Raw genomic sequence first — 25,463 nt, forward strand, 5'->3', positions numbered from 1 at the left:
GTATGAAATGTCTTTTATTTAGGACGCAGCTCACAGTGACCCCTGTAGCGATCGAACTGGCAACTTTGGTGTTATTAGCACTGCGCTCTAACCAACTGAGCTAACCAGAGGGGTTAAAATGTCTTGATGTCCAACTTACTTTAAAATATTTCAGAAATAAAAGATGAGAAAATACGGCATGTCTGTTAAGTCATGGCAATGTACTTGTGGGTGTTTATTATACTTTTCTCCGCTCCTTTTCTGTATGTTTGAAAATGTCCATAGTTTACAGTCAGAAAATTTTTATTATTTATTGCATTCATTTTATGTGCCAGACAGTTATGCTTGGTATTGGATATCCATCATTTCTAAATTTTACAATGACCCTGCAGGGACAATAAAACCATCCTCCTTAAAGATGGCAGAACTAAAGCTCAGGGTCACCCAGTAGGTAGGAGGCAGAGTCCAGCCTAAGCCCGGGTATGTTTAATGCCAGTCGCACCCCATATATCTTCATCATGAGTGCAGTTGGCTACTCAGAGCAGGGAGTCTCTCCCCAATCTCTGTCAAGGTGTCCATTCTCCCCCTTCTTGGAGACTTCAGTGGTAGACACGTCTGCCTTAAGGTGAGCCACATTCTACCTCTGTAAAGTGAATACCTGCATACTAATTAGTTTAAACTCTTTAATGTCCCATCAGGATCCCTGAGAGACAGTTGATTCTTCCACTGGTTCTCCCCTGCCTCACTCTTTAGCCTCATAGAACTTCTTGTTGTTCCTTCTACATGCCAAGTAGAATTTACCAATGCTTTCCCATCTGCCTGCAGACTGCCTGCCACCCCTTTCTTCTGGCCAAATCCTGGTCATTCCTAAAGGCTCTGCTATTGCCATTTCCTTAACAGTCCCTTCCCTGATTGCCCGTTTAATTATGTGTTTACCTCTGCCTTCCCAGCTAGACGGTACTCTACATGTGGCCAGGTTCTGGCTGACTTTAGTATATGTTCAGCAGAGAATTATTATGATGAACCGAACTGATCTCTGGTTTTTCCATTTCAAGCTACGTGAACTAATTCAGGTCCCTTTGAACCTCTGTGGAATAAAACGGGTCTCTCCCCCAAACAATAGTCCTTTAACTATTCAGCCACTCTTTCCTGCTTCTCTGTTTTGTAGCCTTTTCTTCTTGGACTAAACATCCCAGTTTGATTATTTTTTTTTTTGCCTCATTTATCACTTAGGTGAACAACCTGAGTGCATGTCATCTGTCACCAAGATTGGTGCTGGATATTGTCTTTTCAAGTTCGAGCCAGCTGAGGTCCCTTACTCAGTTTCTTCAACAACCTTGGCCAAGGATTACTTGACCCAACTAGCTTACAATGTTGATTACCTTTAATACAACTTGGTTTTAAATAAATGGATTCTCCTGATCTTGGTGGGAGACCCTTGAAGTCAGGGACAAGGTCTCATTCATTTGTGTATATATATAGTTGATAGGACGTTGGAACATGTATGTGTGTCTGACATTGGTTATCAATGGCTGCGTTTACAGGTGCATTGCAATGTTAGAAATGTTTCCCTGGGCAAAGCAGCAGATGGAAAGACCTGGGAATTTTGTCCAGGCTGTGGTGAAGGCTTATACTGTTCATATAAATGAAAAAAAATAAGTTCCATTCACCATGTTTAGAATAGTCTGTCCTTTATAAATCTGATTCTTTTACTCAGTGTAGGCTCAATTTTCAGCTCTGTTACAAGTTGGTTAACTGTCTCCCATGGGCCTACTCCTGCCATCCCATCTGCTTTTATAAATAAAATTTTATTAGAACACAGCCATGCCCATTTGTTTATGCATTGTCATAGCTGCTTTCACACCACAACAGCAGAATCAAGAAGTTGCAACAGAGAAACCCTGACCAGTAAAATAAGTTTACCAGATAAAATAAAAAGCCTAAATTAAATTTAAAAATTAGATAGACAATGAATAAATTTTTAGTATAAACATATCTCAAATATCACATGGGACATACTCATACTGAAAAAAAAAAGAAGAAAGAAGGTACTTACTGTTTATCTGAAATTCAAATTTAACTGGACTCTTCTATTTTTATTTGCCAAATCTGACAATCCTACCTGTAAAGCCTAAAATATTTACTATCTGGACCTTTAGGGAAAAAGTTTGCAGATACCGCCGCTGTAGTAATAACAATGATGATAAAAAAGGAATAGCAGGAATAAGAGCAACAACAATGATAATAGCAGTACCAGCCTCTTGTATTTGCATTCTCAGTGTCAATGAATTATCTATATGATCTTCAAAACATCTCCTTTCATGTTGGCAGAGGCTCTGGATCACACAATGAGCTCTTGGTGACGCTTAAGACTGCATGACCTATCATCTCCTCACTTGGCGTGTCCCCGTCCACCGTGGGCCTACCTACTTTTTTAGGAGAGGGGTTTGTGGCTTATCATTGTTCTTTTCCCACAGGTTTCTGTCCCACTCTTTAGGCTCTTCTATTCTAGAAACAAGTCAAGGCACCCCAAAAGACTACCGTTGCTGTATTTTATTCCTCGATTAACTGATGCCATATGCTTATTTTACCTGTCAAGTAACTGTAGCGTTATTTCTGGATTATTTTATCTGAGAGTTGTTTTTACATAGCACATTGTCATGCACTGAAACACCTCCACGCAGATCAGCAGAGAGACCCTGTGGGAAGCCAGATTTATATGAATAAGCATTTAACTGGGATATCCTCAGGGCGGTCTTCCCAACCTTATCTACTGTTGTGATCCAGTCCCCCCATGGTGAAGCGATGTCTTAATTATACATCATAGCTCACTAATTTTTATTCCCAACACCTATGTGAAAATACTTTAATAATGAATTAAATAGCAACTGGACTTGATAACTAAGTTATGCTACTCAGTCTATATTACCTGTTTCTGAGCTAAGCAAAAGAGTAAACATTTTTTGAAAGGAGGAAAAAGTAAAGAAAGAAATTATTTCTGCAGCTACGTGCAGAAATAACAAGGACCCGGTCCATGTGACTATATTGAAAACACTGCGTTGGGGTCTTCAAAGTGCCCCCAATCAATTTTTTACAACCTGAGATACTTGCTTACATTACAGACAGTAGACTGTTACCTTAAGGAAGGAGATGAGTGGGAGATAAAAGGGCTTCAGAATGTGTTTCTGAAGAATCCGGTCTGCTCCTTGACTTTGGGCGTTGGGAGGTACATTAATTTATCTATGATATCACAGGCTCTCGGATGTCAACGTGTTACTCTGGTGGTGCTGTGAATTTGCCTTCTTCAACCATTAGTAAAGGATGAGACTGAAACCTGTGTTCTGATTTCATGTGATAACCTTGACACTAGACTACTGTTTGGTAGGGGGCTTATGTCAGGGAGGGGTGCTGACACTCTGTCAGAAAAAAGTCAAGCTCCATAACGAAAGTTTGTATTATAAAGAGTCCCAGTGTTGGAATTTACTAACTTTTAAAGAACGGTCGACCAAAGCGCTGAAACTTCAAAAGTACAAAGATGAACTCATTAAAGTAAAATACAATTTCATTACTCTTTTTTTCTTTTGCATGTAGAAATATTCTTCGTGTAAGTTTAAGTGCACTGCTCTTCAAAATGAACTATAAATCTTGAAAGTGTCAGTCATTCAGATAATTGGAAACATATAAATTTAAGGAATGTGCAGCTGTAAAATTAACTACTGGATTCATTTAAAAGACTAGATTTACTAAAGGTAAAATCTGCTATTTTCCAAAACCCTTTTTTTCCTCCATGATTATGTTGCAAGGGAAGAAAAAACAATCTTCATCATACATTTAGTGAATTTTAATGTTATATATTTTTTTTGTTGTTTAGTCTTTCGTCCTTGAGTATTGAGAATAGAAACTACCATGTTTATCATACTTATTTTGACCTTAACCTTTTTTTTTTTTTTTTTTAATGAAAGAGACTTAAAATGTCCCAGCTGGTCCTACTCCCAGTGAGGGGGAGGAGACAATGGCGAACGCTTTTTCCTGTGCAAATGTCGAGAAGATGGAGTAAGACCTGAGTGATTTAAGTGAACTGTGAAAATAGTCATCTTCTTGTATTCTTGAAAAATGTAGAAAGCTGTTTCTTAACATTGTAATATGATTGTAATTTTCAAAATGACAAGAAGAAATGGCACAATGGTGCGCCAACTTGAGGACTGTTTCTTTTAGAATACTGTTCATAATTTGCTTTAATTTATGCTCTGTTAGATTGGTATAAAAGGGACGAATTCCACAGATAGGTAAACTAGGGTAGCCTGAAATGTCATAAAACAGAGTTGCTTTTGAGGTTTGGCTTAATTGTTAGGGAATAATATCTTATTCCAAATTGAAATTCCACTGCAAAGATCTAAATATATCAAGAATTAGTCAGAGTCTGTAATCTAAAAAGAAAAATATAAAACTACCTTATCGGGTGGAATTTGGTGGCTAGCCCTCACCTTGGCAAACCAAGTGTTTTGAATTTCCAAAATGGACTCTTTTAATACACTTAAACCTTATTTGTTGGTAGAGACCTTACTCAAGAATACATTTGATCCATTCACCTTCATTGACATAAACCCACTGTAACCTTGGAAAATGTTACATAGTTTGAGCTTTTTGCAAGGGAGTTGGTTTGCCTTTTAATGTATAATAAGAAGAGTGGAAAGATCCAATATCCACAATTTCTTAGATTAAATGGCTGGATTTCTTTTGGCTACAGACATGACCCACCTTGTCTACATGCCAGCCCTCAGTGTGCAGGCTAGCAATTTCCTAGGAGAAATGGAAATGTAACTCAGAAAATTCTAAAATGGGGGCAGGGATCTTCAAAGTCCAATGATTCTTCAAGGTCATATTTGCTGCTGGGGGGCTCTGAAGGATGGCAGGAAGCCCTCGTTTTCATTAGTTGGCCTCACCTATCACAATACCTGTCCAAGAAGTGGTTCCGAGGATGATGGATTTCTAGGAAAAGCACGAAATGAGAAGAGGCAGAGGTTTCTGTGATTTTCCTGGGTGTGACTGGAGTGGCTGTGGTATGCATAGTTTAGAATTGGGGAACTCAATTCACATGATTTGGCTTAACCCATTTCAGAGTCCTAGATTATCTCAACCATAGATTCCAATCCCTTAATCTTTCAGAAGTGCATAATTTTAATATGATGCAGTTTTTTGCATAGAAGATTTTAAACTGAATATATGGAGCTCTGTCTCTTCTTCATGAATTTAGAACAATCCATGATAGTTTGGAGGAAGATATTGGATTACTGGGGTCACCTGACACAATTCAGGGACTCGCTGAGAAATATTGGATAGCCAGGAAATTGGAAAAGAGTTATACTTCAGCCACACAAACAGTGATCAAATGTAATTTTCTCCAGATGAGAAAACGGTCCCTATTTTTATTCGAATACAGAAAATAAGAACTTGACATACATGTGTGTATGCATATGAATTTATTTTGATTTGATAGAATCGTCTTTTACAGAAGAGAAATATTACTTCAACTTAAAATAAAATTGACTTTTCCAGATATTAGACTGACTGACAACACTTAGTATTAACTAAGAAAGGTGATTACATTTCTTAAATTGTAAGCTATTTGATAAGAAGCCTGTGTTTATGTAAGTGCCAGTAGCCCAAACTATTAGAATGCTCAAAATGAACAATATTTATGGATTCATAATTCCTATTTCTGTCCCTTGCTGAATGAGTACCCTGTGTCAGGCAACGTGTTGAGTATTCATTGACTTCTCACATAAATCCGTTGAGATAATTATTAGACTCACTTCATAAATAAAGTGGGGCACTTTGTTATTAGGTTGAATCTTTTGATGTTATCATTTTTGTGGGTTGAATATACCTAGACACTAGAAATTTTATGTAGGTCCTCGTAATGCAATTTTATTATACTGACCTTATCTGCATAACTGTAATTATCACATGAATTTGGATTTAACACTAGTCAACTCTTTGCAGTCTGAACCGCCGCACCACCAAGCCTGGGATAGAGAGATCAGTCTGGAAGGCAGGTCCTCTGCTACCTCTCAGATTTCTTTAAAAATCCAAATTTGCTTTCTGCTCGGTAACATCACAGTGCTCTTTTGTGGGAGATAAGTCTTCCGGAACAACTTGCATATTGTAGAATTGCTAATTAAAGCTGGGGAAAGTGTCACAAAGCAAGAAGCCCTCCTGTGCTGGAAATGGCAGTAATTCACCATGCTGTACACTGTCATTTGATGTTGTTTTCTGATTGCCAAGATTCACTTTAGTTTCAAGGGGTGTCGTTTTTTTAGTTCAGCGTGGAGCGCTCACCCAGAGCGTGTCCGTATAAAAGTGGGTTTTAAGCTAAAATTTGAAAAGGTCGAAGCAGCATATTTGAATATGGGTTTGGGTATGCATTCTTTTCTTTCTTCTTTGTATCTTATTATTTTTTTTAAAAAATCATAGTTACATGTAGTTGCATCTGCTTTGAGGGAGGGAACCTAGGAAGAAGGAGGGTGAGAGTGAGTGCATGCTAGGTGAGAAAGATTCAAAGAAGCAGAAAGGACTGACTGCCCTATTTCTAACACAGCAAGCCATCTTCCAAGGGTTTAATAACTCGGAAACAAACAGTTGTTTGTACCACTTTGTTTTCGAGCTGATTTGATTTTTCGTGGCTTGGGTCAGTGTTTGGAAATAATTCATCAGAAAGAGATGTCAGGAAGAACCACAGACACATTAAAGTCCAACAGCCTTTGACATGTCATACCTCTGGTGCTCTGAGACTTTTAATTTTGAAATCTTAGAAAGATAAGCTAACCGGAAAAACAGTGATCCACAGCCTCAAAAATACTTACTGTCCAGTCCAATTTCCCATTTCTTCTGTCCCATTGGGCACGTGTGGGAAGCTCCACTGCACCTTTTAAAGGGAGACTAGCCTTGAATATTTTGATGTCAAACCGCATAAGCTGAATTCACCAATATTACAGTCACCTAAGATTATGCTAGCATGAAAAAGCCTCCTGCTGCCCCCAGTTTTAATAATTATCATCGCCTACTATTATGTAGGTGCAAAAACACTTGAAGATGATAAAAGTGTGTTCGAAAGTCTGAGGATAATGAAATTATGTCAAGGTGGCTCTTTCGCTTAGTGATTGTGTTTCAATTTGTAAATGTTATAACTGTTCAAAAAAAAATTTTTTTTTTTCTCTAGCAAGCTGCAAACTTTTAAAGACATTAAGCCTGCCAAATTATAGCCACTTATTTCTGCCTGACGTATTTTTCAGCTTAGAACCACAGAGGGACTGCCAAGCCTGCTCCTTTTCATTACCTGTTCTGTGTCTGGCCCAGAGTTTAGATTTTCGAAAATGGAAAAAAGCTGTTTGCAAAATCACAAGGCTCTTGAGCTCTTAGTTTCTTCTTAGTATCAACGTTTATTTATTTAGGTTTGGGCTGGGTTTCAAAAGATTGAAATTGGAAACAGAGAAGGTGACTCTGAACACCATTTATCTGTATATAAGCGAACGTTCGATGTACGTTTAATTTAAAAAATTGCTGTTTCCTACAAGAGGGAGCTATTTTTCACATTGTTACAACATTTTTAGAGGTCACTAGGTGGTCATGTCACCAGCAGGGAGTTTTTGTTTGGCAGGCGGCACTGGCAGTTAGTTACAAATGCCTCCCACGGTTCAGTGTTCAAAGGGGGCTGCTTTGCAAGTAACAAATACTTACAACCTGAGAACTGAAGTATAAAAAGTAGTGACAGGGGAAAATGTTTGGAAATGTAAAACAGCATCTTTAGTGGCCAAATTGGGGTGTTTGGGGAGTTGAAGATTACATGTCTACTTTATACTTGCATTTAGCGTTTACAGAAGCAATAATATCTTAACTACCGCAGTTGGCCGTCACCTTGCTTCTAGTTAGCAAGTGCTCTTAATTTGTGGCTCGCTAGTGACCGTGATTTGAAATAACATTCAGATTCCTGACAATAATCTTCATTAACCTCATCCCCAGCATTTGGTATCCTGGTGGCTACTCAACCTGTGCCTCTCGGTCATTCCTCATTGTGAACGCTGGTAATTTAAGCAAGATTAAGTGGGCGGCTAAAAGCACCAATTACCGGGGCTTCTTCTAGGCTTCCATATTTACAGACAAACCAGTATTTCAAATTTGGGATAAGCGAATTATAAGCTGTCTTTATGTGGAAATAAATAAATGAAGTGCAGATGGATCTTTGAGGAAATAGTTAAGTTGGGAAAAAAAAGATTAATAGCCAATAATTAGCTGAGCATTTTATTTATAGTGCGTTTCTTAAAACATTAAAGTGGAGATAGATTTTTGTCTTCCTATCAGGACAATGGCTGTATTTCCTTCACCCTCCTTTCCTTTTTCTTTTTAACTAAGGAACGACTTAAAGAATGCAGCTTAAGTGATAATTTAAGAATGCAATACAGTAATTTGGTTATATTATTACAATTTGTGGGTTATAGATACTTTGTATATTTTTTAAAGCTAGAAGCTAAATTCATTTGCTTTGAGCAAAGAATTGTCACCACTCATGTTGAGTTGTTTAGGATAGAAAAGCCTAAGAATTTTAGACTTCTTTAACAGGACAAAGAAAGACATTTAGCACCTGTGTCTATTTGAGGTTCAAAGAGAAACTACAAATAAATTGATGGGACTTTCGTTTATGTGACCATAGCAGTCTGTTAATATGTTCCTGTTATGATTTTGTGGGTTTTTTTTCATTCTTTACGTAAAAACGGGCAACTGTCACAGCCACACAGTCTTTATTTTTCCTTCAAGCGAATGAAATTCATGTTCTTAATGACACTTTGCTACTTTTTTAATCCTTTGCAGAAAGCTTTTTGGCTCTGAAGATTCATTGAAATATTGGATTTGGATATTCAAAAGAGTCTTGCTAAGTGATTAAAAAAAAGGAAGCCAAAGTCTAGAGTAGAACTGTTGTATTGGATACACAGTCAATTTTATAATGCAGTTCTTTTTGGCACTTATCAGAAAAATTTATTTCCACTTTCCAATTTACATTTGCTTAAGTGTGTGGAAGTGGAATTGTGATATCATGGTAAACATTAGGAACATATTAAATCTCTAGATACAAATACAGAAAACTGAGACTATCGTTACTCAACATTCCTTTTTTATAAAAAAAAAATAGCTTTCTCTTCTGGTGTCTGGCAGCTGGGAATACTCATATTACTCCCTTGGCAATTGGTGCTTTGAACATATTTGTCTTGTAGCTGATAATAATCGTAAATTAATGAACTAAATGAATAATAAGAGGAATAATAACTACAGCTTGTATTTGTAATAGTAATAAATGCTTCTACCCGACTGAATGTGTTAAATGGTTTACATATTTTAGCTCATCTGATTTCCCATGAGAGTGGGGATTATTATTCTCGTTTTGTGGATGAAGAAACTGTGATTCACAGAGTGAATTGACTTCCCCCGAATCACACAGATGACAGTGCTGCAGAACTAGGACTTGAATCAAAGTCTGGGGAATGACGTCCATTCATTCAACAAATATTCGATGAATCTTCAGTGGATTTAAAAACTTAATAGTTTTTAAAGTCTATTTAGTAATAGCCATTGTCTTTTCCTGCCAGTGGATTATGGTCGCTTCTCTCCAGGAATCACTGGAGAAGGAAATCATTCTTGTGTTTTCTTCAGATAGTCATTCTCCCTTCATGAACTTAACATTTGTCCCAGCTGAAACTCCCATCAGCCATTTGGACTGATGATTTGACACTGGCTTGACGAATTGGCTTAAGTGGTGGAAGCAATGCCGAGCTCAGAGTGGCTTCATCTCAGATATCGTTTCAGATGAATCAAATTGCATCATTGCAGTTTGAGATTTAGGGGCCACTGCTGTGTGAGTACGGATACTGCCAAAAGTAATGCTCACCATTTTGGGGAGATTTTGCAGTTTCCCAGATGCTTTCCTGTGGTCCATCTCATTTGAATCTCGCAGTGACCTTAGGGGTAGGTAACATAATTTTCATTTTACAGGTCCCACAGCTAAGATGTATAAAGTCAAGTGACTTGTCCAAGGCACACATCTAAAATCAGGTGACTATCTTTCTATTGGACCCCTGCTTGCTGTCATCCATGCCTACCTCCCGGTAGGACCAGTGGGAGAGGCAGGTTGGAAGTTCAGACTTCTCTCCCCTTTCTTTAGGATTGGGATTGGGATTGTGACCCATTCATGGCCCATTCAGGGACACTCATGTGATATGCACTCTCCACTGAGTCTTGAAATGCTGCTGTCACTCACTTGACAAATTCTGGCACCGTACACTGTAAATGACTCTCTTCTCTGTGGATTTGTAGCAGCTCTTGGATTTGGATTCAGTCTTCCAGCAACCCAGGTAATGAAAAGAATGAATATTCAAACACTAATTGTAGAATTATCCTGGGCTGCTTTCACTGACATCAGTGTTGTGACTAAGTGGTCATTCTCTTGTTGGAATTCAGCCAAATCCTTACTGGGTTCAAAGGGGTTGCACTGTCTATTTTTATCTGTGTCAAGGATATCACAACTCAGAACAACAGCTACACATTGACTCTTTTATTTTGAGGACTTATTCTATACTGCCTGGGTTCAATTCTCTACTTTACCACTTATTAGCCATGAGAACTTGGGCAAGTTAATTTACCACTTTCTTTCTCTATTTCCTTCCCTGTCAAATGGAAAAATAATAGCACCTACCTCATTAGATTGTTGTGCAGATTGAATGGGCTAATATGCATCAGGGAGTTAGAATAGTATAGTGTGTAGTGTAGCGTTAAAGTACTGGAGTGCTGCAGGACAGTATATTGTGTTTGGTGCAGAGAAAGTGCTGGTGATTGCTAACTGTATATTCCCTATCGTGGGGTCTATTTCATGTCCTCTAGGGTGTATAACAGCCTTGGCAAGACTGTTCAATCGTGAAATAGGCCGATGGTGTGCTGAAAAACCAGGTCAACTAAAAATAAAAAGCTCTGATTGATAACGTTTGCCAATTTCCCTGGTATAAATACTCCTACCATGGCCAAGGCACAGACTGCCCGGGAGTTGGAAAGAGATGCGTATAATTGACTCTCACTGGCCAGCAGAAGCCAGTTCCGGCACACCACTGAAACACTCTTAGGCTATAAGCTCATTAGAGTAATTACCATTGAGATGGCCCTCAAATCATAGATCTCCCCTTTTCTTTAGACGTGACTCCATTATTTCGGGTGGGTTCTCAGTGATGGGAACCCCGGCCATAGCTGAATGACCCGGATTGGGCCAATCTACTTTCTTTCCAGGAAGGTCAAACATCATTCTTTTTCCATTAAGCCTGAAGGTTGTAGCAGAGTTATTTTGTAAATGGTAGGTCTTCCCAAGAAAGATTTGGGATTTCCTGATATGAGGATCCTAGAGTGACTTTCTTACTGACCTTCCTAAAGTTCATTTGTTGGCTCTTTTTTTCCCTTGATCTATCCCAGTATCCCTCCAATTAGAGCTAAATTAACTTTGCTGAGTTAGCCAGAATCAGTTACTGTTGCTTGCAATCCAAAGAAACCTAACCAAAATACATGTTTAGTTGCACCACTCATCCTTTGTTAGAATTCTTTCTCTGGGAATTGCTCCTCTGTGGACTGCACCAGTAGCTTCAGAGATGGGAAGGAGACAGCTCGTGCTATTGTTTGACAGCTGTGACTTAGCAAGAGTTCTTCCTGTTATTGAATTGGCATCAGCCTTACACCTACCTGTGACTCCCATCCTTAGGGCCTACTTCAAACCTTAGGCTCCCCCTGGAGCAAATCTCATCTGTATTTACTCTGGCAGGTAGTTAAAGGCATAACTACCATGTCCCCAAGTCTTCCCAGACACGGATTATTCCCACATTCATAGGTTCTGTCCATATAAATATTGCATTAAAAATCCAACAAAAAGGACAACTGAAGAAGAGGCAGAGTATGATATATTTCACACTGGACCCTCTGGTCCCCTGTAACCGTGGTTTTCCTGAGGATTCATGTGGACCAACTCAGCTTTTCTTTCCTTTTCTGGTCACTGAGAGCCTCCAGAATGGCCTATACCTCCTTCCTGAAAGCGCCTATTTGTGAAATACACAGCGACATCCATCTATATCCTAAGTAAGGCTTTGATATCTAAAACAGATATCAAAGGAATTAAGAACAATTAGGGTTCGACATGATATTTGTAAGGCAGCCTGCTTGGAAGCCTCAACAGTATTTAGGGAAACTTGAAGCACTTTCAAAAGGAAAAACGAGCCCCCATCTATTCAGAGTAAAGGAGAACCAAAGGGAATGGCTCAGATGTTCCTCACGCGCACCCTAATTATAATAACATTCAGCAATCAAATGAGGGCTTTCTAGACTGTGGGTGTCATGGACCAACAATGTGAAGAAATATGTTTGAAAACTACATAAAGCTTGGTAACTTAATTAAGCTATTAAGTTGCATAAGGCTATTCAACTGTTAAATAAAAGGGCATTTTAACATCAAAAAATAGGAAGGACATTACCTAGTACGTGTTTCCCTGAAAATAAGACCTAGCCAGACAATCAGCTCTCATGCACCTTTTGGAGCAAAAATTAGTATAAGACCTGGTATTACATTATATTTATATTATGTTATGTTGTGTTGTGTTGCGTTATGTTATATTATTATAAGACCCGGTCTTATAGTGAAATAAGACCGGGTCTTATATTAATTTTTGCTTCAAAAGACACATTAGAGCTGATTGTCTGACTAGGTCTTATTTTCGGGGAAACGTTATCAGAATGAAAGGTTGCTGTTACCTAGAAAGGGTGTTGGCAGTCCTATTCCCACAATATGTGTCTATGTCCTCGTGTGTGCATGCATGTATAAATGAGTGCATATGTACTTGTATGTGGGTGTGTGAGTGCATATGTGCATGTATGAAAACTTCAGCACAGCCAGTACCAGTCATTGGGTTGACACTTAAGAATTACTTAATTTGGTCACACTTTTTCCTAGGTGGTACTTTGATCATCCATGGAAGTTATGCAGCCAAAAATAGGCGTAAATAAGGAAGAGAGTATTTTAAAGAACCGAATCCTCCTAGCTTTTCCTCACACACTTATCCCACCTGGAAGTCTCTCTTTTCCTTCCACTTCAGCCCGTCTTCACTCCCAGCCATTACCCCTGTCCTCTGGGAATCCTACCTCCGTCATGCCAGACCAAATTGATGTTTCTTCCTTTTTACAACCAAGTATTTTAGTGAAATGACCAATTCACACAGACTTGGATTTAAATTCCAGCTCCACCATTTAAAAGCAATGTGATTTTGGTCAATCTGTTTAAATCTCACAGCCTCAATTTACTCAACTTCACAATGGGAATAATAATAACTCTCTCCTTGGAGGACAATTTGAGTGGATTAAATAAGACAATGTACATTGCCTAGCTAGGCCTCACATATGCATGTAGCAAACAAAGTAACAATAAATAATTATTCGTCCTCCATTCTAACAATGGAATCATTAATCACCTATTATTTATCTTTTGTTTTGCGATTAAAGTTTTCCTATGCATTTGCTCTCTTTACCAGAAAAGTTTATAATCCCTCTTAGCACCTAACACGGTATTGCATCCATAGTTAATTCTCTTCAGATATGAGTGGATATCAAGACACTGGTTGACGTTAGACTGCTCTTGTAGGCTGTCACCACGAGTATGTCACCATCCTCAAGGATGTTTTTTTAATTGGGCCTCTTATCAATGGGACTTTGTAAACCCCCCTTTAAGAGTTCTGCGGCCCCATTCTTCTATGACTTCTGTCTTATATCCTGTGACTTGAAGGTCAAATCTAAAGGAAGGTGCTTCATTGCTGCACAGTGGGGCTGGGCGGCCTCAAGCCTGTCCTGAGAGATAGATGATCCAATCTCAAAGCAATCAGTCAACAGGTCAGTATCTTGGGGAGTGGAAATCAGTGTCTGGTCACCAGGAAGTTTCTCACAAAGTAGTTTTCCAGGTCTGGGAGCCTTTCTGGGCTTCTAGCCGCCCCCCCACCCCCCTTCCTCTTTGATTTGTGTAGCAGCCTCTCTCCTACAGACTGGGTTAATTGTCTCTAGTAATTAGTCTTGGGTGCACGTGGGACAATAATTGGATATTGTGGAGAAGAAATTACCCCACAACCTTTTAAATCTTTGATGGTAGAAGTGATAAAGAATTAAAATTATCTATGGGCATGTATTCTAAAAAAGCAGAGAAACCAATAAAGTTGCTTTTATTGTGGAAGAAAACTATTCACTTGAACTATATGAAATCACTGATATTCAGCTGTTTATGGTCCACGATAAAATGTACTTATCATTCAGCCTAATAGCTATGAATATAAGGTTTCATGTTTCTGTTCATTTGTTAGTTTCTGAGCTTCCAGTTTGCAGCTGGATTGCACCAAATGTTCAAAATAAAGAAGGCAGGATGGGAAGGAAATTGTGACTCAATTATCCCAGTGTTTGATACATGTCAGTGGAAATACCATGTGGATTCTTTTCCCAAGTCTTTGGACTGGTAAATAGGATTCATGGATATCTTCTTTATATGGTATTACCGATGATCTGCTATTTGTTCCTGATGGAAATAGAAGGATATTTCTTTTTTGTTTTGTTTTGTTTTTGTGGCATCATTGCAGGGTCAGCCTGACTCATGACAGTGGAGTCTCTGGAATTTGCTACGTTATAAGCTCCACAAAAGCAGAGGTTGTGGCTGTCCGGTTTGTCCTTTCGTCCCTGGTTCCGGGAACACAGGGGGTACTCAGTAAATATGTGCTGAAGGAATTGAAAATCCGGGCTCTGGTCATCTGCTTGGTGTCCTCTTGCTCGTGTGGCCAGTAAACGGTCACCCACAGGAACAGTTCGGTTGTTTCAGTTTGGACTTCATAATTTCACATAAGAAATGTTCCTAGTGATTGCTCCTCCCAGAGTGGAAATTTCACTTTCATGAGCCACAAGGCCACCCGTACTGTAAATCGGAGACTGCTTTCTATACCATTGTGTCTTGGGCTGGCTCACTCCCACGATTCTTTCCAGATGTGGAGTGCTTTCAGGTAGTTTACCAGACTCTTTCATTCCGCATCTGCTGTCTGGTTTCACGTTCCCTCACCCTCTGAGAAGGAACACGCTAGTAGTGTCCCGCATACTGTATTCATGAATCCAGAAATTTCAGATAACTAACAGATATAACTTATTTTTGGATTCACTAGCTGAATTTTGCAGCTGTATGTCTTTTGAATCCGTTGCTTAGCAATGCAGTATCTTAGGTGTATGTATGTATGCATAGTCCTATATTTCTGTAACTTGGGCTCCAATATTAATTTATGACCCTTAAATATGTTCGTACACATCCTTTTAGTTTGGGGGTTACGGTACATTGGTGAGACCTTGACAAGAAAATGGCCGCATGCAACTGACACATTCAACAGGTGGATGGTGCTTAAGACAGGCCCAATGTGTTTTCATGATGGCATTTTAGCAGCTTCTTCCTAACGTAGACCTGTGACAAATTTGGTCTCACTTCTTTTCCTCACAATGTTGAAGTGTGTAGTTCTAACCTCTGTCATTTGGACTTTAAGTTATTTCTAGAAAAACATATCCTCCTAGATTTCAGGTATGAAACCCCTTTGGATTTCCAATCTATTTTATTCTGCAAATTCTCTTAGCAAATCTATGGCAAGCACAGAAATGCAGAGACGTCCATTCATTTGAAAACAGTTGCGTGTCTACTAAGTTACCGCTTTAAAAGAATAGGCACCTAAAACATGCGTATCACCTCTTAACTGATTTCTTAGCAGGCCCAACCCTGTACCGAATGATTATTTGATATTTGATCAATGATCATTCGAGTCGAGGCTTTCATCAAGGAGTAAAAAAACGTGAGCAGAAAGGGGATTAGAATGTGAAATGCTCTACCTCTCTCTGCATCGTGGTGCTCTCCAGTGGCTAGAGTCCACAAAGACTAGAGACCCTTTGTGGTACCGTTTTAGAATATAGATTATAGAGGTGTCACTAATTTGGACAGAAATAGAAAAGGGCAGTATTTATGGCAATGGCCACGAGATGGCAGGCCTAAAATCCAGACTTCTCAAAGTAGCTAAGATATCAGTCTGAGGAATTGCATAGCAGAGGGTTCTTTAAAAGCCATCTGACTTCCAAAGGAAGACTCCTGTGGGTTACCCTGCATTGTTGTTCAGGTCTGAGGCAGTCACAGCAAGGCAGCATAGCTTCAGGTTGTTGGGAATCTGTTTAACCCTCCTCCCTGAAGGGCATCATGCCTGCTCGCCCCTCCTGCAAACGTGCTGTTTGCCTGGCCACCAGCATCACCCACAGAACATAAAGACACACCCGTCCTCCTGCAGTGCAGAAGCACAACTGCCTTTTTCCTTCCCATCCATAGAGACTCTCTCAGAGGAACCACTTCCAACAAACTCCGTTTTTTGGCTTTCTCTCCACAAAGATCTGCTTCACAAAACCTTAATTTGATTTTCTTCAAATGTTACGTTAACAAAATTCTGGAATGTGCCCCCCTTCTGCTTGTATCCCTCTTACAGCAATGACAGGACAATCTGTTTTGTTTTTCATTATAACTTAGCCTATGAGAATATTCTATTCCATGTAAACATAAACAAAGGGAGGTTTGATTTAACACAAAAATTTCAAATTAAGAAGGGAAATTTCAACATACAGGAAGGCAATTTGCTACTCTGTGCAAAGACTTAACTAACAAATCTTAGTAACCTTCAATTTATAGTACAGGGAAAATTAAAATATACTATCTTTTGGGAAACATACATATATCCACACATGCATACTAATATACATAAGCTGAAAAAATCAGGCTAAGTCTGAAGTCAATGACCAATTTTCTGGCAGTTGTTCATTTCCAATGAAAAATTTAATGTAATGAGGCAAGTCTCTTGATAGTAACTGTTCAGCCGTGGACAGTAGATGTACTTAGGTGAATGCTGGGCAAAGCTCTGGCCCACAGTGAAGTCCAGATATACTTGGTTCTCATTATCAATCATCAGTAACCCTTCCAGCGAGTCTGGCTGGGTGTATTTTACATAGAAAGCTATCTTGGCAGAGTTAAATGGTCAGCGGAGAAGCCTTCTTATCACTGCACGGGAATAACAAGAATGAATGACCATCATTAAACATCACACACTAAGGCCGTGTGTGCTGTTGGGTCTTGGAGTCCCTTTGTTTCACTTGCCCTCCCTGCCTTCCAAATTTACCAATTTTTTAAAGTTTTTTTTGTTGTTGTTGTTGTTTTTAATGGAAGAATTTTGGTTGTGAAGTTGTTTGACTTTGGTTAGATTTTGCACTTGACCTTGACTTTTTAAAGGTCACATTTCAGAACACGTTTCCATTTCTCATACTGCATGAAATCACACCTTGCCCACTTCTGTGTGACATTTCCTATCAGTTTGCACAGATGATATTGAACAGTTATTGATGAAGTTGGACATGGCTGGTCAGGGATGCAATTCTTTTATGACGAACCCAGTCTTCTCCACACTCAAGCTCTGTCTTCTCCTTTATTTATTTGCAAAACAGACGTCAGCTCATGAAAGGCAAATGTTCATCTTAACATGAACCAATTTCAGAGGCTTCTCTGATAAACTGTCTTGAGAATAAGAGACCCATTGGCACATTTAGAAATGCTTATTACGAAGAAAAAAATGCAGAATGTTCCAGTCTTTACATTTGGTGGTGTCCATGTTACGAAATAATAACTGCTAACATTCATATAGTTATATCAGGCATTGAGCAAAGTCTTTACCTGCACTATCACATTTAAATCTCACAACAATCCAAGAGAGAGTTACCATTATCCCTCTTGCTCCATGTAAGAGGAAACCTAAGTTTCAGAGATGTTGAGTAACTTGCTCAGGATCACAGAAACAAAAGGTGCTGAGATTCAAACCCAGGTGCATTCAGTGCCAAAGCTGGGACACTAAATCAGGACCTTCTCCTCTTAAGGACTTGAATGATATTTGATTTGTGTAAATTAAACAAAAATAATAATAGGCTAAGGTAATCAAAAGAAGTATTTTCTTAGGTTTCTCTGTTTTTTTAATTACTAATTCCTCTGGTGGATCTGGTACACAATAACAGTAACACCTCACCCGTGGCCTCTGCCAGGACCTGGACAGTAGTCCCTCTCAGGCTCCATCATCTTTTCATCAATTTGCCAAAGGGATGGGAATCAGAGAGCAGCTTAGAATGGGGCAGTCGCTCTTCCTGGCCCTTGTCCTCCTTCATACGCAGAATGCCAAGTGGTGCTAGCAGTCACCATCTGAGTGGCCTGACGTATGAAACGTTGGCCTCTTACTGCTTCCTGGTCCAGTTGCACGTAGAGGAAGCCAAGGATGAGCCAGATGGCCTCCCTGGGTTATGCCCCGAGTGAGCAGTGGAATAGAAGCTAGTGCATGGAGCAAAGAACTTCCACAAGACTTCGTGGCCCCTGTCTTAGGAAATTCCAGTCATGTGCTATTAGGTTTCAAAGACCAAATTCTCCATAATTGGAGCAAACTATTTCTTGAGGTCAGTTTTGGGTGGGCGACAGAGAGCAAACCGCATTAAGGAGCCTGGGCTGCCAAAGCCTGGCCATTACAAATCTGGTCTGTTCTTTGTCCTCGCTGAACCTCATGGTTGCTCAAATGTATCTCAGCCTATGGGCTCCACCTCATGTAAGCTACTTTGCTTTCTGCGTGGGCCCTTCTGCATACACAATACATCATTCTACTGGTGGGTAGTGCTGATATTAATTGATATCCAAAGCCTTTTCATTCTCAAGATGCCATTGGAAAATACAGCTTTTAAAATTTAGGCAAATAAGCATTTCACTGCAGCGCTGATCACAGCAAAGCTCCACCCACCCTCACCCCAGGGGTGAGAGAGAGGCTGTTTTGAACAGGATCTTTCGTCACCGTATGTCTGAAGTCACCTCCTACTGAACTCACGGTTGAAGATTCAGGGTCATGAGGGAAAGAAAACAGTAATTAACTTGCAAAAGTTGATTGAGCGGAATTTTTTTTTTTTCCCACAGTATGATTAGAACATGACTGTGGGCTAAGCACCATACATAATGTAGGTTCTCCCTTGTATGTCATTATCCAAACATTTCTTAATGGAACACATTTTTTTAAGCATCTGCTTTTGTAATTGAATGTATTCCTAAAGATGGGTCAGCTAACTAAAACAAGAGCCCATAAGAAAAAAATGTGTTAATGCCTCTCCCCCCTCCAACTCATTTATAACAGTTCCTAATTGGCCTGCCTCATTTACAACTGCTGAAATTAATTTTAGACCCCCTTTCAGTTCAAGCCATCACTAATAGGAAAGACAGCAACAGGGAGTGAAATAGAAATGTTTATAAAGCTCCCTTTTAAATTGACTGTGATAAGTGAAGTAGGGAAGTATTACCATCAGAGGATTCTGAAGTTCTCTCTGTGAGGGTTAACCACAGGCAACACTCAGAAGAAGGCATTTATCTTGGTGGGAGATGCCCTTCAGTCCTCTTTTGTTTTATTCCACGGAGAATTTTTTTCAGGGTGGCTAAAACCATTTTTTTGGTGTTTTATTAGCTGTATCTTGACTACCTCCTACCAACTGAATGACAGTTCAGGGTTATTAAATGTGTTCTTGCACATATTTTTATCCATTGTTAACCCTGACTAAATGCATGCAAGGGCACAGAATTTCCCCCATTTTACTCCATTGTTGCCCATATTTGTTAACGAAATTATTCCCCTTGACGTTTGTTTAGGCTGCACTTTGATAAAATGCTGTCTATGATCCACTTTCTTAGCTTGGCATTCAGCAGACTCTTATAGATTTATTTCTCTTTGCATTATCTTATCTTCCTTTCTAGCATAGTTGGGCTTCCTTTTCATATTTTAAGCTACATTTGGGGAATAGACAGATCACCTTAGTAATTGTATACTGGAGCATTACTGTGTTTTAAAGATGATTTGGCAAGCCTTTGGCATATACTTAACCCCACTAACTGTTGAAAGATGACTACATATGTTCTTTTCGTATTGTCTGTGAATAAGCAAAAAGGACAGATTAAGTGCTGGAAGTGATTTCAGGCTTATAGAAAGTTTGTTCAGGTTGATGAGGCAGCAACAATTTCTGAAGCTATGTAAATCTGGCCTTGAATCTAGAAGGTGATTCACTTGATAGGGAAAATAATGAGGATTTTTCTTTGTGTTTCCAATTTATATCCAAGTGTCTTTGTCTTGTCACTAAGTATACTCTCTGCACTTGAGCCATTTTTAAAAGACATAGATGTAAAAGAGGCATTAGAACTGCAAATATTGCAGTTTCCACAGTTTTTGAAAGGCTGAATCAAAATTCCCCGTGTGTGTGGGGGGTGGGGAGGGGGTTGAGGGGGTAAGCGGGGAGAGGGAAGCAGGAACATTTAATTAAATTCTTAATTTATTCCAATGTTTGTCATTTTCTCAAAACAGACCTTTGTGTATTTTCAGTAAGCCATTTGTCATTAGGTGCTTTAAGTAAGATGTATCCGCAAATTGGCTCACGGGACTTGTAAAAGTGTAGAATCTGATGTAGGTCTGGCAGATGACGTTAATCTTTAAAAAAGACTTATGTTCAATATCCTTCACCCTCAAAAAACACAAACAAACAAAAAAAATAAACCTGACTTTTAAAGCAGGGACAATGAAAACACATAACTGTGCAGAATTAGCTCACTGTGATTTAAATCGTTAGTTAAAATGTATGCGCTTAATAATTATTTAGAATCTGTTTCATAAAGCTTATTGCTTAAAAAAATAAATGTAACAGCTCTGTCAGCCTAGAATTAAGAGTTTGCCTTCCCTGGCATCTCTGTATAAACAGCTAATGGCCAGATATAACCTTTATAGCCTTAACATATATCGGATACTGCCCAAGTATCCTAAAGTTTGAAATGGTCGTCTTTTTCTAGTTTTGTATACTTTTGTTATATTCTGCCAATTACTATCTGATTTAAATAGACTGGAATTATTGAATGTAGATTTAAATCAAGATATTTTTAGGGGAAATTATTATTAATTATGGCCAACATTTAGATGAAAGTTCCAAAATATATATAACTCTTGTTACACTAATTTTATTCACAGTTCTATCATTGTATAATACCAGTACTTAAACAACAGATTTGTTAGCCAAAAGTAAACAAAATAAAACAAAACAAAAAAATGCAATGAGGAAAAGGTTATGAAGAACAAAATGGATTATTTCGTTTTAATGTTAATATTGATGAGTGGTTTGAAATGTACTTTTCTATAAAAGTGATTTTAAATGTATTTTAAGGTTTAATAATTAAGAAAATTAGATTTGGGTCCGTATTTAGTGATAACGTCTGTAGAGAATTAGGAATTGATGTATGTTATGTTTTTCTCTGAACAGCAGAAAACTGAGAATTAGAAATTAACTTAGTGGGATTTTAATGGTATAACATGAGAACTACATGTTAAATTCTGAAAAGACAAAATTATAGATTCAAAGGGGAAAAGATATTTAGAAGGGTCATTTGTTAGGTTGATGGTGGCTTTTAACAGTTATTAAAGCTATGTAATTCTGAATTTTCATCTGAAAGAGGAAAAGGGGTTTAAAAGGGTGATGGGCGATAGGGAACGTAGCTAGGAGATTGCCCCAGTTGTCCAAGTGACAGATGATGTACACTGCCAAATGTGTGTGTATGTAAAAGTGCATGTGTGTGCACTTACTTGTGCATAAAGATTGAGAGAGACAGAGAGAACATAAATACCTTGATGGGAAAATGAGCAAATTTCACATATGCCAAGTATTTGAAGCCTGTGACTGCAGTTTATTTGGTGAAAAGCTTTATTTACAATGTTTTAGTGTTACTCTTATGATACTTTGTGGGAGGGAACAACAATGCAGAAAAGTATAAGCAGGGGGAAAAAAAAAAACAACTAGCCTATCCCTTCCACTACCATGAGATGATGGCTACTAGCACTCTGGTGTATTTCCATCCTGGTTTTGTTTTTTCTAGGAATATAATTTTATGTTTTGGGATCTTATTGTATATGTTTTTGCATGTCAAGAACTGTGAAGGGTCTGAGACTTACCCTGTTGGCATGCTAACAGGTTAACCTGCCTCAGGTTCACGGATGCAGGCAGATGAACAGAGATTTTTGGTTCAGAGACGGAGGACTTTATTGCTCAAGGTACAGACCGCAGCATTAACATAGTTATGTCAATTTTCCTTTCCCCAAGTCCCATGGATGCAAGGCAGATGGGCCAGATAAATAGCTATGCATGCAGTGGGTTGCATTAAAGGAGAGCAACCCTGAGCTTAGGGAACCCAAGTCTTTTATAATGGGCAGTGCCTGCCCTTTGCTCTGTAAGGAGACCCTATTATACAGAGCAGTAAGCATGTCTATTGTGTCTATTCCTTGAATCTAAGGGAGACACTACTTCTGTCTTCCAAGGATATTTGCTATACAAATATCCTGGAAAAAATTTGAGAAAAGAAGGTACTGTATTTTGCCACATACGATGCGCACTTTTTTGCTCAAATTTTTGTGGGAAAAATAAGGATGCATATTATACGTGGGTAGTGCTAATTCCGTATCTCTATAAATGTTTTTAATTCTTTTATTTATGCTGTGAGTTAAAAGTATAACTCTAGAAATCAATAACGATATCTGTATGCAAGATAATACCCTGGAATACGATCATCGGTTTTGTTGAACTTACAATGAACTCGCAGCGACAAAGACTTCTTGGCCTTCTACAATGCATAAATATCTTAAATTTGTTACCGGTACATAAAATTTCTTGTACCGTGTATCTGTTCTTGTGTTTTGTAATTGTTTGTTACATAAAATTTCTTGTACTATAATATGTTAAAAAATAAATGCTGAAATTCCTTAATAATATGAAAAACAAGTACCAAATGTAAACAAATAAAAATTTTAATTAAAAATTAAAACGAAATATTCCCCCCCACCCCGAAAGTTTGGGCCAAAAAACATGGGTGCGCATTATACACGACAAAATACAGTAGTGCCTTTGCATATATAATGTGCAAAAATACAAGACTTATGGAGAATTGTCTCTCAACAAACATGACTGTTTTCACATCTTACTATTTTCCATCAGCATTTTCCATGGCTACATGTAGCTATAAAGACTGAATCACAGAGATGTTGCATAATTTACTATCAATTCCCAGTTTTCCTAGTATCGGTCTTTTGGGTGGCTGCCATTAAAACATTTCACCCGGACATTTTAATTTGGGCCAGAGTGGGGTAGAGTATTGCAGTCATCTTGTGTGTGTTGTAGCTAAGTTGGAGCAGAGAGATGGCAGTTGGGTTCTCCCTGACTTGAAGCCTGTGCAGCCTCTGCAGCTTGGCCTTATGTATAAATATGCACTGGCTGTAAACAGCAAGCAGGTCTATTGTCTCAAGATGTTATCCAGAAAGAGACAGGCTCAGTGCAGCTGGATATTAATGCTGCTGTTGGTAGTCCAGCCTGCACTGGTTTTCTTCTGGAAAGTGGAGATATTTCCTGACATTTCTGCTGCTTACATGTCTGAGTGAACTTCTCAGTCAGAAGCTTCTACTGCCTGGCATTAGCAGAGCCCAGAAAAGTCCATACAAACCCCTGCAGTGAAAAGGGAAAAAATCTGAGATCCAAATAATGACCATATTGTCTAAACGTCTGGAGAGGGTCTGATCTCGTGATAGAGATTAAAGAAAGGCAGAACAGAATCATGACCAGGTTTTAGTCCTGGGACTTGTATGCAACGAAAATACCTAATAGTGAGGCTTTCTTGGAACTATAGGATCTTCTGAACTATCTAGAATGTTGCTGAAGTGACACAAATGCTTGGGACAAGACTTCCTTCAGTGGAAAAGAAGACTAAATAGAAGAAACATACCAGGAGAGCCATTTCCTAGTTCATAATGGTCCCAGAAAATTCCAGGTTAAAATTTGCAACAGATGTTGCCAGAAAATTGGACTGTAAAATGGGGGGAGACGGCTTTAATGCTTTTCTGAGTAAGCAATGATCAGAGATTAATCAGGAGTCAAAGCGTTGTAATTTTTTTTTTAAAAAAGTAAGAAAGACTTGTACAGTGGTATCTTGAAATGTTTTAAAAGTATACAATGAATTTATATATTGCTTGAGCACATGTTTTTTCCACCCTCGATGTGTTCAGTGCTCTTCTAGAAGCTGGAGATTTGGTGGTGCACAAGACAAATAAGGGTTCCAGTGTCATGGAGTGTCAAGTCTAGAAAAACAATAAATATCTAAGATCCTTTCAAATAGTAAAGAGTTCTATGACACAAACAAACAAACAAACAAAAAACAGTGTAATGTGACAGCCAGCAGCTTGGGCACAAGGTACAAGGTGGAGAAATACTACTAGGGAGGCGGAGCAGCTGGAGATGGCTTTTCTGAGGATGCATTTGAGCTGAGATTTGAAGGATAGAGGGCTGCATGAAGTGAGAGCATTCCAGTCAAAGGGAATGACAAAGGCACAGCTTATGAAGTGAGAACAAGTGTAACATTTTCAAGGACTAGAAAGGAGTTCAGGAACAAAATGTGCTGGAGCCGAATGATTGAGGTGGGAGACATGGAACAAGATGACCTCAGTGAGGTGGTCCCAGCCAGTTGGTGTAACGAGTTGCAGGCATCAGTAAAGGGTCTGGATTTGAAGTCTAATGAGTGAGGCAATGGATTTTTCATGCAACAGGATGATGGAATCCGGATGTATAATGTTTTTAAAGATTACTTTGGTCTCTGTACCACGGAGACCAGTGAGTGAGCTATATAAGTAGGTGCTGGTGTTTGGGAGACATTTCCTAGCAGTAGGTAAGTTTAGATAAAGGATGCATTTTGGAGAAAAACCTACTGAAGTTGTTGATGGATTGGCTCTGGGTGGAGAAGGAAGGAAAGGAATCAAGGATGACTTCTAAGTTTGGGGCTTGGGCTATTTAGTGGATGGTGCTGTAGTTACGGAGATAAGGAATAATGAGGAAGGTAGGGTTTTTGGTGGAATGACAGGCACACATCACTAATTGCATTGAAAATAGAACAGGAATTCTAGTAACTATCTCCTGCCTGCCTTCAAAAGGAAGTCTTGCGGGAGAAAGTATAATACTGGATATTGAAGATGCTGCCCAATTTTGTTAGGTTGTCTTGGAATATGTAGAACCTTACCTGGCAAATGGATGGATGGATGGATGGATGGATGGATGGATGGATGGATGGATGGATGGATGGACAGACAGACGGACAAATGGGCAGATAGATAACTGAATGGATAATGGGTAGATGAATGAAAGTGTTTTAGAAGTGTATGTTAAGATTGACTTGCTCCATTTCTCTTGTATAGCTATATCCATGAAGCCATTGAGAAATGCTTCTCTTAGAAGCTGCAGTGTGTGAG

General features: G+C 38.9%; 1 protein-coding gene across 1 annotated transcript in view; it reads left to right on the forward strand.

The window, feature by feature from the left end:
- The window catches only part of ERC2 (ELKS/RAB6-interacting/CAST family member 2), a 931,911-nt gene that overhangs the window by 680,252 nt on the left and 226,196 nt on the right, over window positions 1–25,463 (forward strand).

The sequence above is a fragment of the Rhinolophus hipposideros genome, assembly GCF_964194185.1.
Source record: "Rhinolophus hipposideros genome assembly, chromosome: 14".
Classification (NCBI taxonomy): domain Eukaryota; kingdom Metazoa; phylum Chordata; class Mammalia; order Chiroptera; family Rhinolophidae; genus Rhinolophus; species Rhinolophus hipposideros.